Below are 13427 nucleotides of genomic sequence, written 5' to 3'. Positions count from 1 at the left end.
TAAGGCAAATTTTTTTCTTTCCTTCCTTCTTTCCTTCTCTTTTTTTTACAAAAACACCGTCACCATCACTACCACCACTACTGTGTTTTCTTCGTTTTGCTTTAAATGTCTTGTGTAATTGCACATGCACACTTTCATAGAGAACTAAAATAGGCCTAGCCCTAGGTGGACAAAGTTTGAAATTTTGCAAAATAGGTTTACATTAATTTTTTTTCTGAATTTTTATTTTTGATATCTTAAAAAGTTAATGTTAATTGAAATTTTCAACCAAAAGTGTATCTTTCAACTTTATTTCTTATTTTCTATCACCCCAGATGTATCTCACCCTCAGTGTACTGGTCTGATCTTCAACTATATTTTCACCTTACTTAACTCAATATAAATTTTATTTTAATGAATATTTTTAAAAGAATCACTAATGACTTTCTATCTCTTCATGTCAAAAGCTCTTATATTTCTGATTGATTTGCTGATCAGTTTTTGGCAGGAGTGGAAATCATGGCAATCACTGCTGGTTGACCAGAAAGTTATACTGAAAATTCACATATTCATCTCTTTGACTCAGAAGTTTGACATCTCCTGTGTACTGAGCTCATTATGAAGGGGCACTGGGGAATCAGGATCTATGTCTGTGTATTGGGGGGGGGTTGTTACAAATTATTAATGTGGTCTTTTGAGTGACACAGTTATATTTGTATATTATAATGCTTGTACACAGTTCCCTGGAGCCCTTCATACAGAATTATTTTGAGTTGGTCCCCATTAAAAGCATTTTGAGAGTTGCCATTGAATTTGCATAGTTTTTCTGCATTACAGTTAATTAGAATTAGTATTTTATTATAATAAATGAGTAGTTCGATAGTTCAACTATCATTTGAAGTCTATCACTAAATGATAGCATATTTTAATCTTTGAACATCTTATGACATCTCTTTGTAGCAGGTTTAGATTTTTTTTTTCAGTTATTAGAATAACTTTTCCATGCTCTGCTACTTATTTATTTACATAGTTTTAGAAGTTAGGTCTTTGCCCTTTGACTTATTTTGCAGAACAAAAGAACAAAGTTTCCATTTGCCAACGAGTCTATATAAAATAATATATACAATGTCATCATGTTAGACATTATCTCTGTTTTTTAATTGAAATATAACTTTATTTTGCTGCTTTACTGAGGTATAATTGACAAAAACTTTATATTTAAAGTGTACAACATATGGCTTGATATACATATATACTGTGAAATGATTGCATTGTTTCAGTCTCATCTCTTTTTTTCTCTCTTCTCTGTCTTTATCTTCAGCTTCCCCAGACTTCATATATTTTCCCGACTCTGCCCTTTCCTTAGACTACTTCTCAGCCACCTCTTTTGCTTTCCCATACCCACCCTATGCCCTGAAACTGGAATGCAGTTTCTTTCTTTTCAGCTTGATAAATTGGGCCATTTACTTACCTAGTTCAAATAACTATGCAGCCTTTGGGAGAAAAGTGTTTTCATTTCTTATCATGTTTATTTTGATGCAAAAAAAATAATTTATAACTGTTAAAAATATGTCTATTCTTTGGATCATCTTTAATCTCTCCTTATCCCTTCCTCCCACAAAAGCAATGCTCATAATGTGTTTTTTCCCAGTGTTATTCCCCAGGTAGCTATAGATACATATCAGTTTTTGGTAAAATTGAGCTCAAACTCTATAAAATTTTGTTGGTTTCCCCTTATGTTATGACATAAGAAGTTTTTCCAGGATTCAATATTCTTTGAAAATACATTTGAAAAATACACAAGCTAGATTTCCAGTTATGTGAGTATTGGCCCAAGCATATGAACGTAAGAGGATGTTAGGTTATTCAAAAAAGCAAAATGTTCTTAATGTTATGTATAGCTAAACAGTTTATGGTTTTTAGATATTCACTAATATATATACATAGTTGTATATGCATATATTTGTGTGCATAGCTATATCACTATTTGAATATTGACATATAATTTAAAAGTAATTTTTATTTATTAATTTATTTTTTTATTGTGCTCGGTCTTCGTTGCTGTGTGCGGAGTTTCTCAAGTTGTAGCAAGTGGAGGCTGTTCTTCGTTGTGGTGCGTGGGCTTCTCATTGCAGTGGCTTCTCTTGTTGTGGAGCATAGACTCTAAGGTGTGTGGTCTTCAGTAGTTGTGGCACACGGCTCACTAGTTGTGGTTCATGGGCCTTAGGGTAAAGGCTCAAGAGCTGTGGTACATGGGCTTAGCTTCTCCACAACATGTGAAATCTTGCCAGACCAGAGAGCAAACCCCTGTGCCCTACACTGGCACGTCAATTCTTATTCACTGTACCACGAGGGAAGTCCTTGAATATTGATATATTAATTAGGGAAAGGAATGCACTGAATGTTAACAGTATTTATGTTTGATAGATGATACCTATTTTATATGTATATATGCATATATGCACATGTATATGTGTATATGTATATGCACATACATACACACACACACACACACACGTTAGTATTTTACCAAAAATCTCTACAGTGAACATTTATTACATTCATAATAAAGCAAAAAGCCCTACACAGTTATCCACTTAAACCAACTGTCATTTCCTACAAAGCCTTTCTAAAATGAAATTCCTGGGTGAAAATGAGTTTTTCATGGATGGAGTAGTGAAACCACTTGAAAATTCTTTGTCTGCTAAGGTTCACTGTGGTGGACTAAAATACATACCATACTGAAAATATCTGGGAAAGGTAGACAGAGGATTGAATCTTCATCTTATTTCGTAGGGGGTTAGAGTTATAGCCCTGGGTGTTCTTTGAGTAAGCTGAGAAGGAAGTGGACAGTCTGAGAGCCACAAGCCAGTGGTACAAGAACAGTGAAGGCCAGTCAAGGCTTGAAAGCCACATGAGCAAATACTCTGACCAAAGCAGCAGGTGGAGTGTGGCTCATGCAGGAAATTGAGAATAGCATCCTGGGATCGGATTTGTTTGGACAAGTTCCTTTTTGGGGGGACATAGGGCTCCCATTCATGGGTGTGACTTAGCATAGTGCAAGACGCAGACAAGTAATAAATACTTAAATGAATAAACAAAGACTCCTTGTACAATGCTTTGGGACAGAAAGTCCTAATAATAGCTATGTTAACTTCCTCTCCTACCTAAATATGCCTGAAAGACATTCATTTTTCAGTGTCTTTTAATGGTTTGTAATTGCTCTCTTTAATCATGATTTGAAATGTTTGTGTCACTAAGCTTGCAGCTCTAAACAACGAGTCAGTTTTAAAAGCATTCTGATGCTGCAGTAAAGTCTTTGGCAGTATTAAAGCCTATCAAAATTATAAAGCTACATTCTGGAAAAATGGTTCTGTAACCCTACGAAGTATGTAAATTTTTTGTGCTTTAGTTCCTCATCTCTGGAATGAGGACCTTAAAAACAAAATGAGGACCTTAAAAGCAAAAAAAATGTCTACCTCATAAAGTTGTAAGGGTGAAATTAATTCATAAAATATAAAGTAGAAAAGTGCTTGGTTTACAGCATGCCCATATAAACATATCCTATTATCATCTCTAAATGGGCCTTACTCTTGCTATTCACTTGCCCATGGTCAACGAATTTGCTCAGGCTTTTGTCAAAGGATCTGTGCTCTGATATCTGAAGTTGAGTTTCCCTGGTGGCTCAGACCGCAAAGAATCTGCCTGCAATGCAGGAGACCCAGGTTCGATCCCTGGGTCAGGAAGATCCCCTGGAGAAGGGAATGACAACCCACTTCATTATTCTTGCTTGGAGAATCCCATGGACAGAGGAGCTTGGTGGGCAACAGTCCATGGGGTCACACAGGGTTGGACATGACTGAGAGACTTACACTTTTTCTGTGAGATTATTGTTACATGAATTTGGATCATATATAAAAGCAAAGTGCTCCTCAACCAGTTGTTTTCAGAATTGCTACTGCCAATTTGTAATGGGCATTCCTACTTCCTGGGAAGACAATCTCCAATTGCATTAGAAAGTACTATAAAATCAGATCTAGATCCTGTTTGAGATCTAAAAGATGATCGATTTGATTTATTCTTAAAACGTTGACATTTTTGTTTATTGCTTTCAAAGCCATTTCAAATACGTTTTAATACTTGCATGCATTTGACATATTGAGACGACAGGGGAATGTGTCTGAACATCACACTCCAAGGTGATAAACAGAAGAACAGCAGGTCCAGAAGAGAGAGACTGACCTCTAGGAGGTGGGACTTTTAATTCATATTATTTAGAAAAGCTCCAGCTCTTCCTCTGGTGTCATATGGGGCTTGGGTTCAAGCTTTGTGGTGTGACTACGGAATGTAGTTGAATGTGATTGTTTTGCCACTTTGGCTTTCATGGTTGGAAGAGCACAGAGGGAGTGATGAGGAATCTGTGCCTTTTAGATGCACTCTGAGCCTCAGGTCATGTTCCTCCACCTCAGGATTCTGCTACAACAAACTGCCTTAGATGCTTGGCTATGGCTGCTTAGCTGGGAGTTTTATCAGAAAATTTCACCTTTTTAAATTATTCTTTCTATTTAATAATGTTGGTTCTCCTCAGGTCATCAACAGAAGAAATCACAGCCACGTTTGATTGCAGAGAAGACAGGAGTTAAGTAGTTTCCTCAAGGTGACACAGCTCTTAATTGGCAGAGCTCATTCATTCAGACACTTATTTATTAATTACCTTCTCTGTGTTACCTAGTGGCACTGAATCAAATGCCAAAGTACCTGAGTGTAATTGATATCATTGGTCAAATCCAGACCCTTCTAGACCAGCCATCCACAAGGGGTTCTTGAGAGGGTTTATTGGTTCTCCATGATGTTCTCAAATAGTGAGATATAAACCCTCCTTTCTGTGAATAAACTATGAGTGCACTTGCCCAAAATATGTCTTGACCTTTTTGGAAACTGTTTCTTTAACATACATGACCTGTTGTAGTAGTAGAATTCTACTGTGTATGAATTGCTTCCCAACTCATTTGTGAGGGATGGTCTCTCTTGCAAGTTTTAATAATCTTAAGATTGTAGAAAAGATATTATGTTGACTTTCCTGGATTCTCAAGGTTTTATGTATTTTAATCTATATTTTCTGTGTATTCATCTTTACCTGCAAAAGACTTTTTAGTTTTCCTCTTTATGAGTCTCATGATCTCAGCCTCTTCAATGTTTTAATTATCCTTCTGTGTACCTCATTCAGCTCCATTATTGGAGAAATTTTTTCCTGTAATCATTGACTTTTTAAGCAAAAAGAATCTCACAATCACTGTTGACACTGTCATGTTGTAGATGAAGATACTGAGTCCCAAAATGGTTAGGAAACTTTCTATTTATAAGCAATGCTAGTAACAGAGCTAGGAATAATATTTATTAGGTAGCCCTGGAATATTCTTTGCTGATTTCATCGTATTATGCTATTAACCTCTTTAAGACAGTTGAATGTATATCTCAAAATGTGGCAGAACATAGATGTATAATTACTATGGAGTCTTTCTATCAAACTCATGGCACTTGATGTGAATGGTATAGAAGGAAAAGTAGGCTACTGGAGAAAGTAGGCCTTGGAGAAAGACTGGTTGCACATCTTGACTCTGCCACTCATTCTCATTGTGCCTTTGTACAGACTAACCTATATAAATTTGTTTCATCATCTATAAAATTATGGTCAATGGTACCTAACTTAGAGGGCACTCTGTTTCATGAGATAATACATAAACTGCTTATCACAACATCCAGCACAAAATATGTTGTCAACTGATGTTAGAAAAAATTCACATATGACCCTTAGTAGGAGGTCAACAATTGTTTTTAGTAAACAAATACTAAAGCTAGTGGTCAAGAATAGGAACTCTTCTTTTCGAGTATTCTTTAAGAAATGTTTGTAGGAAGAAATTCACCATTTCTATATTGCTTGTGTGAGGTTTTGCTTGTAAAGAACTTCTAAAAGCGTACATTTACTGTTTGCTTTTGTTTTCATTTTATTATGCATATTGAAGAATTTCCCTTGGGTGTTCATTTTTACTGTACCACCAACTACTGTCTATTTCCTAGAGAGTATTATATCACTTCCTTTTTTTTTTTTAAATTTTTTTATTTATTTATTTTTTTTATTATTATTATTTTTTTTTCCAGTGGGTTTTGTCATACATTGATATGAATCAGCCATGGATTTACATGTATTCCCAATCCCGATCCCCCCTCCCACCTCCCTCTCCACCCGATTCCTCTGGGTCTTCCCAGTGCACCAGGCCCGAGCACTTGTCTCATGCATCCCACCTGGGCTGGTGACCTGTTTCACCATAGATAGTATACATGCTGTTCTTTTGAAATATCCCACCCTCACATTCTCCCACAAAGTTCAAAAGTCTGTTCTGTATTTCTGTGTCTGTTTTTCTGTTTTGCATATAGGGTTATCGTTATCACCTTTCTAAATTCCATATATATGTGTTAGTATGCTGTAATGTTCTTTATCTTTCTGGCTTACTTCACTCTGTATAAGGGGCTCCAGCTTCATCCATCTCATTAGGACTGGTTCAAATGAATTCTTTTTAATGGCTGAGTAATATTCCATGGTGTATATGTACCACAGCTTCCTTATCCATTCATCTGCTGATGGGCATCTAGGTTGCTTCCACGTCCTGGCTATTATAAACAGTGCTGCGATGAACATTGGGGTGCACGTGTCTCTTTCAGATCTGGTTTCCTCAGTGTGTATGCCCAGAAGTGGGATTGCTGGGTCATATGGCAGTTCTATTTCTAGTTTTTTAAGAAATCTCCACACTGTTTTCCATAGCGGCTGTACTAGTTTGCATTCCCACCAACAGTGTGAGAGGGTTCCCTTTTCTCCACACCCTCTCCAGCATTTATTGCTTGTAGACTTTTGGATAGCAGCCATCCTGACTGGCGTGTAATGGTACCTCATTGTGGTTTTGATTTGCATTTCTCTAATAATGAGTGATGTTGAGCATCTTTTCATGTGTTTGTTAGCCATCTGTATGTCTTCTTTGGAGAAATGTCTGTTTAGTTCTTTGGCCCATTTTTTGATTGGGTCATTTATTTTTCTGGAATTGAGCTGCAGGAGTTGCTTGTATATTTTTGAGATTAATCCTTTGTCTGTTTCTTCATTTGCTATTATTTTCTCCCAATCTGAGGGCTGTCTTTTCACCTTACTTATAGTTTCCTTTGTAGTGCAAAAGCTTTTAAGTTTCATTAGGTCCCATTTGTTTAGTTTTGCTTTTATTTCCAATATTCTGGGAGGTGGGTCATAGAGGATCTTGCTGTGATTTATGTCGGAGAGTGTTTTGCCTATGTTCTCCTCTAGGAGTTTTATAGTTTCTGGTCTTACATTTAGATCTTTAATCCATTTGGAGTTTATTTTTGTGTATGGTGTTAGAAAGTGTTCTAGTTTCATTCTTTTACAAGTGGTTGACCAGTTTTCCCAGCACCACTTGTTAAAGAGGTTGTCTTTTTTCCATTGTATATCCTTGCCTCCTTTGTCAAAGATAAGGTGTCCATAGGTTCGTGGATTTATCTCTGGGCTTTCTATTCTGTTCCATTGATCTATATTTCTGTCTTTGTGCCAGTACCATACTGTCTTGATGACTGTGGCTTTGTAATAGAGTCTGAAGTCAGGCAGGTTGATTCCTCCAGTTCCATTCTTCTTTCTCAAGATTATTTTGGCTATTCGAGGTTTTTTGTATTTCCATACAAATTGTGAAATTCTTTGGTCTAGTTCTGTGAAAAATACCGTTGGTAGCTTGATAGGGATTGCATTGAATCTATAGACTGCTTTGGGTAGAATAGCCATTTTGACAATATTGATTCTTCCAATCCATGAACACGGTATGTTTCTCCATCTGTTTGTGTCCTCTTTGATTTCTTTCATCAGTGTTTTATAGTTTTCTATGTATAGGTCCTTTGTTTCTTTAGGTAGATATGCTCCTAAGTATTTTATTCTTTTTGTTGCAATGGTGAATGGTATTGTTTCCTTAATTTCTCTTTCTGTTTTTTCATTGTTAGTATATAGGAATGCAAGGGATTTCTGTGTGTTAATTTTATATCCTGCAACTTTACTATATTCATTGATTAGCTCTAGTAATTTTCTGGTAGAGTCTTTAGGGTTTTCTATATAGAGGTATATCACTTCCTTTTAAAAAGATGCAATTAAACAAAATTGAACCAAGCATCTGGGCACAGATTTTTGAGGGTATAGAACTCCATGATTTGAATCAAGAGCTTATTTATTCATGCAAAGTAAATGTCAATTGATGACAGAAAGATTGATGACAGAAAGACGTATTTTCAATCCTAGTGTCTTAAGAATATGGACCCAAATATTGACTAAACACTGAAGTGCTCTAAGTCTATTTTTTAAGTCACTAGAAATTCTCCAGTGGTTAAAGATTGAAATTAGGTACATTTTAAAAGGAAAAGGAACATCAACAACAGTTCCAAATGCATATACTGCCCCACCCACACACATGCATAGAATATGTCTTTTCATTCAGTGTATATTTAATAAGCAACCAGTTTTTGATAATTTGACAGCCACTGCACTTGAGTATTAGGGAAGCAAAAATTAATAAAAAAAAGTGTTTGTCTTGGCCTTGAGGAACTCATAAACTTGTGAAAACACACACACACACACACACACACACATTGTAAAGAAGTCTTCTTCTGTCTCATGAGAATAATGTATGTACCTGCCCACACAGGTCGCTTATACAACAGTTGTCAAGGTTCCTATGCTGCCTCTTAAGATAACGTGTGGTTTCCACCTGTTGACTGAGTTTGAATTCGGGACACTGATCAGGTGTCCTTCCCGGTTCCTTTGCCTCTCTCCTGGTGATGATGGAGATCTAAGCTGCCCCTCTGGTCACTGAACATTTTCCAGGTCCCATCCCTGGGCTAAGTGTTTTGTACATGTCAGTCATATCCCTCAACACTTTCTGCAAGGTGGATACCTTTATCCCTTATTGGGACAATTGGAGTTCTGAAAGTTTCTGTGACTAGCCTGAGATCACACAGTACGTGCACACGTTCACCTTACTTTCTTTTTTCATAGTCACTTTACTTTTAGCTCCTCTGGCTCTTTTTCCTTATGCTCCTGTGTCCCTTTTGTCAGATACACTGGTTAGTGTGCTCCCTGTTCTATCAGAGTGACATTTATACCTAGGACTGTCTGGTTAAAGAACTGAAGTAACACTAATTTTTGATACATGTAACTTTTATACATTCAATCACTAATTCTTCCAAAATTTATGTTTTAAGCTTCATTTCATTGCCAGTCAGTGGTACTGGGATTACAGCAACAATCAAGATTTGCCATTTTGGAACTCAAGATTCACTGTATTAAATATAGAATAGAAGCTATCAGAAATATTTAGGATAGCCATTGATCTGGTTCATTTTATCTAAAATGCGGCTTGAAATTTACATATAATTTGTTGTAAATTCAGTGGGTATGGAGAATTCACCTTAAAAATAACCTAGGATGGTGTCATGTAGAAGCATTGCGTATTATTAAGTAATTTTTTTCCTCCAGCATTGGAAGAAATCACTGTTTCTTTTGCTGAGTGCCTATGAAGTCATAGGTTTGCTTGTAAAGGCCATGTTGTGTGAAAAATACTATTTTCATAATCTAAATAACCTCAGGGCAGCAAAGTGTTCATATCAGGAAGGCATGTAAACCTGAGTTCAGCTGACTCAGAGCTCCTGTTTTACACTTGTCATGGGTTTGCTGTTCCCAGGTGGACCCTGATCCACTTTTTTAAGTGCCTCTTACTTTGAGAAAGTTCTGCTTCTCCCTCCAGTATTCTTTGTTATTTTTTCCACAAATGAGTAGAGTTTGACTAGTTTGATTTGCCTACACTATAGTTTCTTTGTCATCCCTCCCTTTTTTTTTTTAAGTAAAAGCGAACAACCAAGAAGGGCTCAAATGCCTGTATTGCTTTAATATGCTTCTAAATTCTTCAGATTCCCTTTCAGTATTCCTCATTCCTCCTATGACGTTTGGTAGGTGTGGCTATTCATATCTCATAAGTAGAAAAACAGGGATTTTGAAAAATAAACAATCAACTTACCTCTAAGTGTGGAAAAGAAGATACTAATATCTGTATCACTGGTGATAGGAGGAAGGATAAAGGCCTTAAACAAACCAATTCAAAAGATTATATATCCTGCTAAATATAATAAAAGTAGGATGAGAAAGACACCTTAGGCTGCACAGTGTAGTATGTGTGTGTATGTGCATGCCTATATGCTCAGTCACTCAATCATGTCCAACTCTTTGTGACTCCAGGGACTGTAGTCCACTTGGCTCCTCTTTCCATGGCATTTCCCAGGCAAGAATACTGGAATGGATTGCCATTTTCCTCTGCCAGGGGATCTTCCTGACCCAGGAATTGAACCCATGTCCCCTGTGTCTCCTGTATGGGCAGGCTGATTCTTTACCACTGAACCACCTGGGAAGCCCGTGTATGTGCATACCCTTATAAAATAATATTTAAGCCTATACCTCCCACCTATGTATATCCAAAATTTGTACAGATTCATGGTGTGCTAATATTTACCATAAGAAAACAAAAAATCAGACAAATTTAAAAGAATTAGATACAATGAGATAAAAATAGCATATATGCTTGTATTTTATTATCAGCATATATGCCTTAATATATGTATTTATTATGAATTATATATATATATATACACACACACACACACACACACATATATATGTTCTAATATTGTTGCATTCTAAAGAATTGTCTTTGTATGCCTTTTTGGAGATCATACACCCACAACATGAAGGAATGAAAGGAGACCTAATAACACAGAAATAACCCTTTATAAACACCAGTACCAAACAGACACACATACACACTCACGCACAGTGATTGGATTAGCAGCGCAGAACTTAAATCCATGATTAATGTGAGTGCCTTCTCAACCAAAGTTGAAAGAAGCAGATGAGAACTCAGCAGGCATATGCTGCTACTGTGAGCATACAAATCAGTTTGATCAGTAGCTGCAGTCTTCATGCCTCATGCCAAGACACTCTTGAAATCGCTAAGTGAAAGTGTGGATAACTTCAGCATGGTCACTGAGCCCTGTTGTCTTGGGTGTGACTCATGGAGATAAAAAGGCGAGTCCCATTGGGAAGAGCTACCTACAAAGCTGTATGAGATGGGTGGATTTTGAAGAGATGTCTTAAACCGACTTAATGTGGAATCCTGGCTGTAGAATATATCCAATTTATCACTGGCGTGTATAAAGGATATCATTTAACTTTAGTCTCAGTAAATGAGGTAGGACAGTCAGCAAATCTCATTTGGAATCCACACGTGAAAACATTTCATTTTTTCTTTTCCCCACTAGGTGACTATGGAAACACAGAGGACGCTGGATACAACAAATAATGGCCTGTTTTTATATTCCTGTATTTAGGGGAAAAGTTTCTATTAGCCTGTAGATCTCTATAAATACAGTTATACTCGAGCTATGTGTACTATGAACCCACTGGTTAGGGGCCATGTTAAATGTTGTTTTGGGCTTTGTGAGCCATGCATAAATAGTTCTTTTTGTTATAATGAAAATTATAACAGTAACAGTGTAAGAAGTCGGCCAAAAGGAACTAAAATGAGGCCACCAAACAAAAGTATACAGGGCACAGTCTGTGCAGTATGTCACTTGGTCAATTGGAAAGCAGTGAAGACTATTCTCATTCCTGCCAGGGTGGAATTTTTCTTTTCAGTGTATTGGTGTCAGTTTTTCTCCGGAGGCATTGCAATCTGCTTATAGCATTTTGGCAACAGCTTTTGGAATAAGGCCAAAAAGATCGTCAAATAATGCACAGAAACGAAGTGTATTGCTTGGATATTTTAGCCATCTTTCTTCTGAGGGCCAAAGATACTGTAGTTCTATAAACTCTTTAATTAGTAGTTTCCACTGTAATGAGTTAAAATTACTAAATGGAATTTAGCTCTTTAGAATGATGCTCATTAAGTTAAGACAACTGGTATGATAAAAATCTTTGACTCATTTTGACCGTCCTTATGTTCAGCAGAAAAATCTTAGTTTTTCAAAGATGTACTCTTGGGAAGGCATTTGGAAAAAGCTTATAAATAATGTTTTAGAGGTTGGGAGCCAATCCACAAATCATTCGGGAGTTAACAATAAAAAGAGTGTGAACTGGTTGAAACAGCTCCTTCATTTCACATGTTGGTTTTTTAAAAGATGGGAGGCTTGCTGGGAACACACCTGGGTGAGAGATGGCTTCTTGAACGGAAGGTTTATGTTAACTCTAATTCATAGAGTTCTGATCTCGGAGAGTGCTTCCTGATAGAGCGCTCATCGTTTCAGTCTTTACAGTTTTATATTGATAGATGGGTCACAGCCTCAGACAAAAGCAAGTGGCTATTGTGAAAAACAGTCCATGGAGGACTGCCAAGAAGAAATTCGCGCAAATTGTGGTCTGTTGCAAAATACTTGAGTTTGTGAACGAAGACACATCAATAATTCTATCAATAAGAAGAGTAATTTTGTGGCTGTTTTTTCCATCTCTGTTTCATTTATTCGTAGATAGAAATCTGGAGGCTGTATTTTATCCTCAGCAACAGAGCAATGCTGTTGTTTAGGTATCTGGGAATTTTTTCAAGGGTTAGTGAGGAAGAAAAAATAAATCACCTTCTTAAACATGGAAAAGGTAAAAAATTAGTTTAAAATGCTTTCTTAGATGGGGATTATCTCTAAAATTACAACTTTCTAATCTATCTCTAGGTGCTGTAAACTACAATGACCCTGTGTTAATACCGCAGATATCATAGTGGAACTGAAGGGAACTTAATTTACTGGTAAGAATATTGTCTTTAATCAGGTGCCTTATGCATTTTCAAAGCATCGGTCACACAGAGCTTACCCCTTCATGATCTGAAGGGCTTTCAGCTTTAGTAACTGTCCCTTGGATTTGGATCAGTGTGGAATCTGACCTGAGTCCTCCTTTGGAGCTTGTTCAAACTCTTTGTGCAGTACCAGGCTGAATTGTAACAAATTTCAAAGGGTTTGGAAGAGAGAGAAAAAGTCTTCTTTTAAGGGCCAGATACACACAGATCTGGTTATGGAGAAGTTACTTAGCCCTTTTAAACTTCCATTTCCTAGTTCATAAAATTAGAATAATAGTTGTAATTTCCTGTAGGTGTGGGTTAAATCAGATTATTTTGGTAATGCATATTAGCAGTGTGTTGAGTCCATATATTATTCAGTTAATGTTAACCCTTACTATCATTATAAGTTTTTAAAGACAAAGTGATTTGAGGAAAAAATAGTATTTTTTATTGAAGTATAGTTGATATATACTGCTGCTGCTGCTAAGTCGCTTCAGTCGTGTCCGACTCTGTGTGACCCCATAGACGGCAGCCCACCAG

At 36.7% G+C, this 13427-nt stretch overlaps 1 protein-coding gene across 10 annotated transcripts in view; it reads left to right on the top strand.

Moving 5' to 3' along the window:
- Positions 1-13427, top strand: part of CHL1 (cell adhesion molecule L1 like) — a 221787-nt gene that overhangs the window by 32408 nt on the left and 175952 nt on the right. For 7 of the 10 annotated variants that reach the window (XM_043886547.1, XM_043886546.1, XM_043886538.1 and 4 more), the window contains exon 2: positions 12784-12857. The exons of the other annotated variants lie outside the window; for them this stretch is intronic. The gene's annotated coding sequence lies outside the window, so the exon portion shown is untranslated. The remainder of the gene's footprint in view (positions 1-12783; positions 12858-13427) is intronic. 10 annotated transcript variants of the gene reach the window in all.

Source organism: Cervus elaphus, chromosome 24 (assembly GCF_910594005.1).
Source record: "Cervus elaphus chromosome 24, mCerEla1.1, whole genome shotgun sequence".
In the NCBI taxonomy this organism is placed as follows: Eukaryota; Metazoa; Chordata; class Mammalia; order Artiodactyla; family Cervidae; genus Cervus; species Cervus elaphus.
Note: the sequence above shows the minus strand (reverse complement) of the source record. Positions and strands in the feature narration are given on the sequence as shown.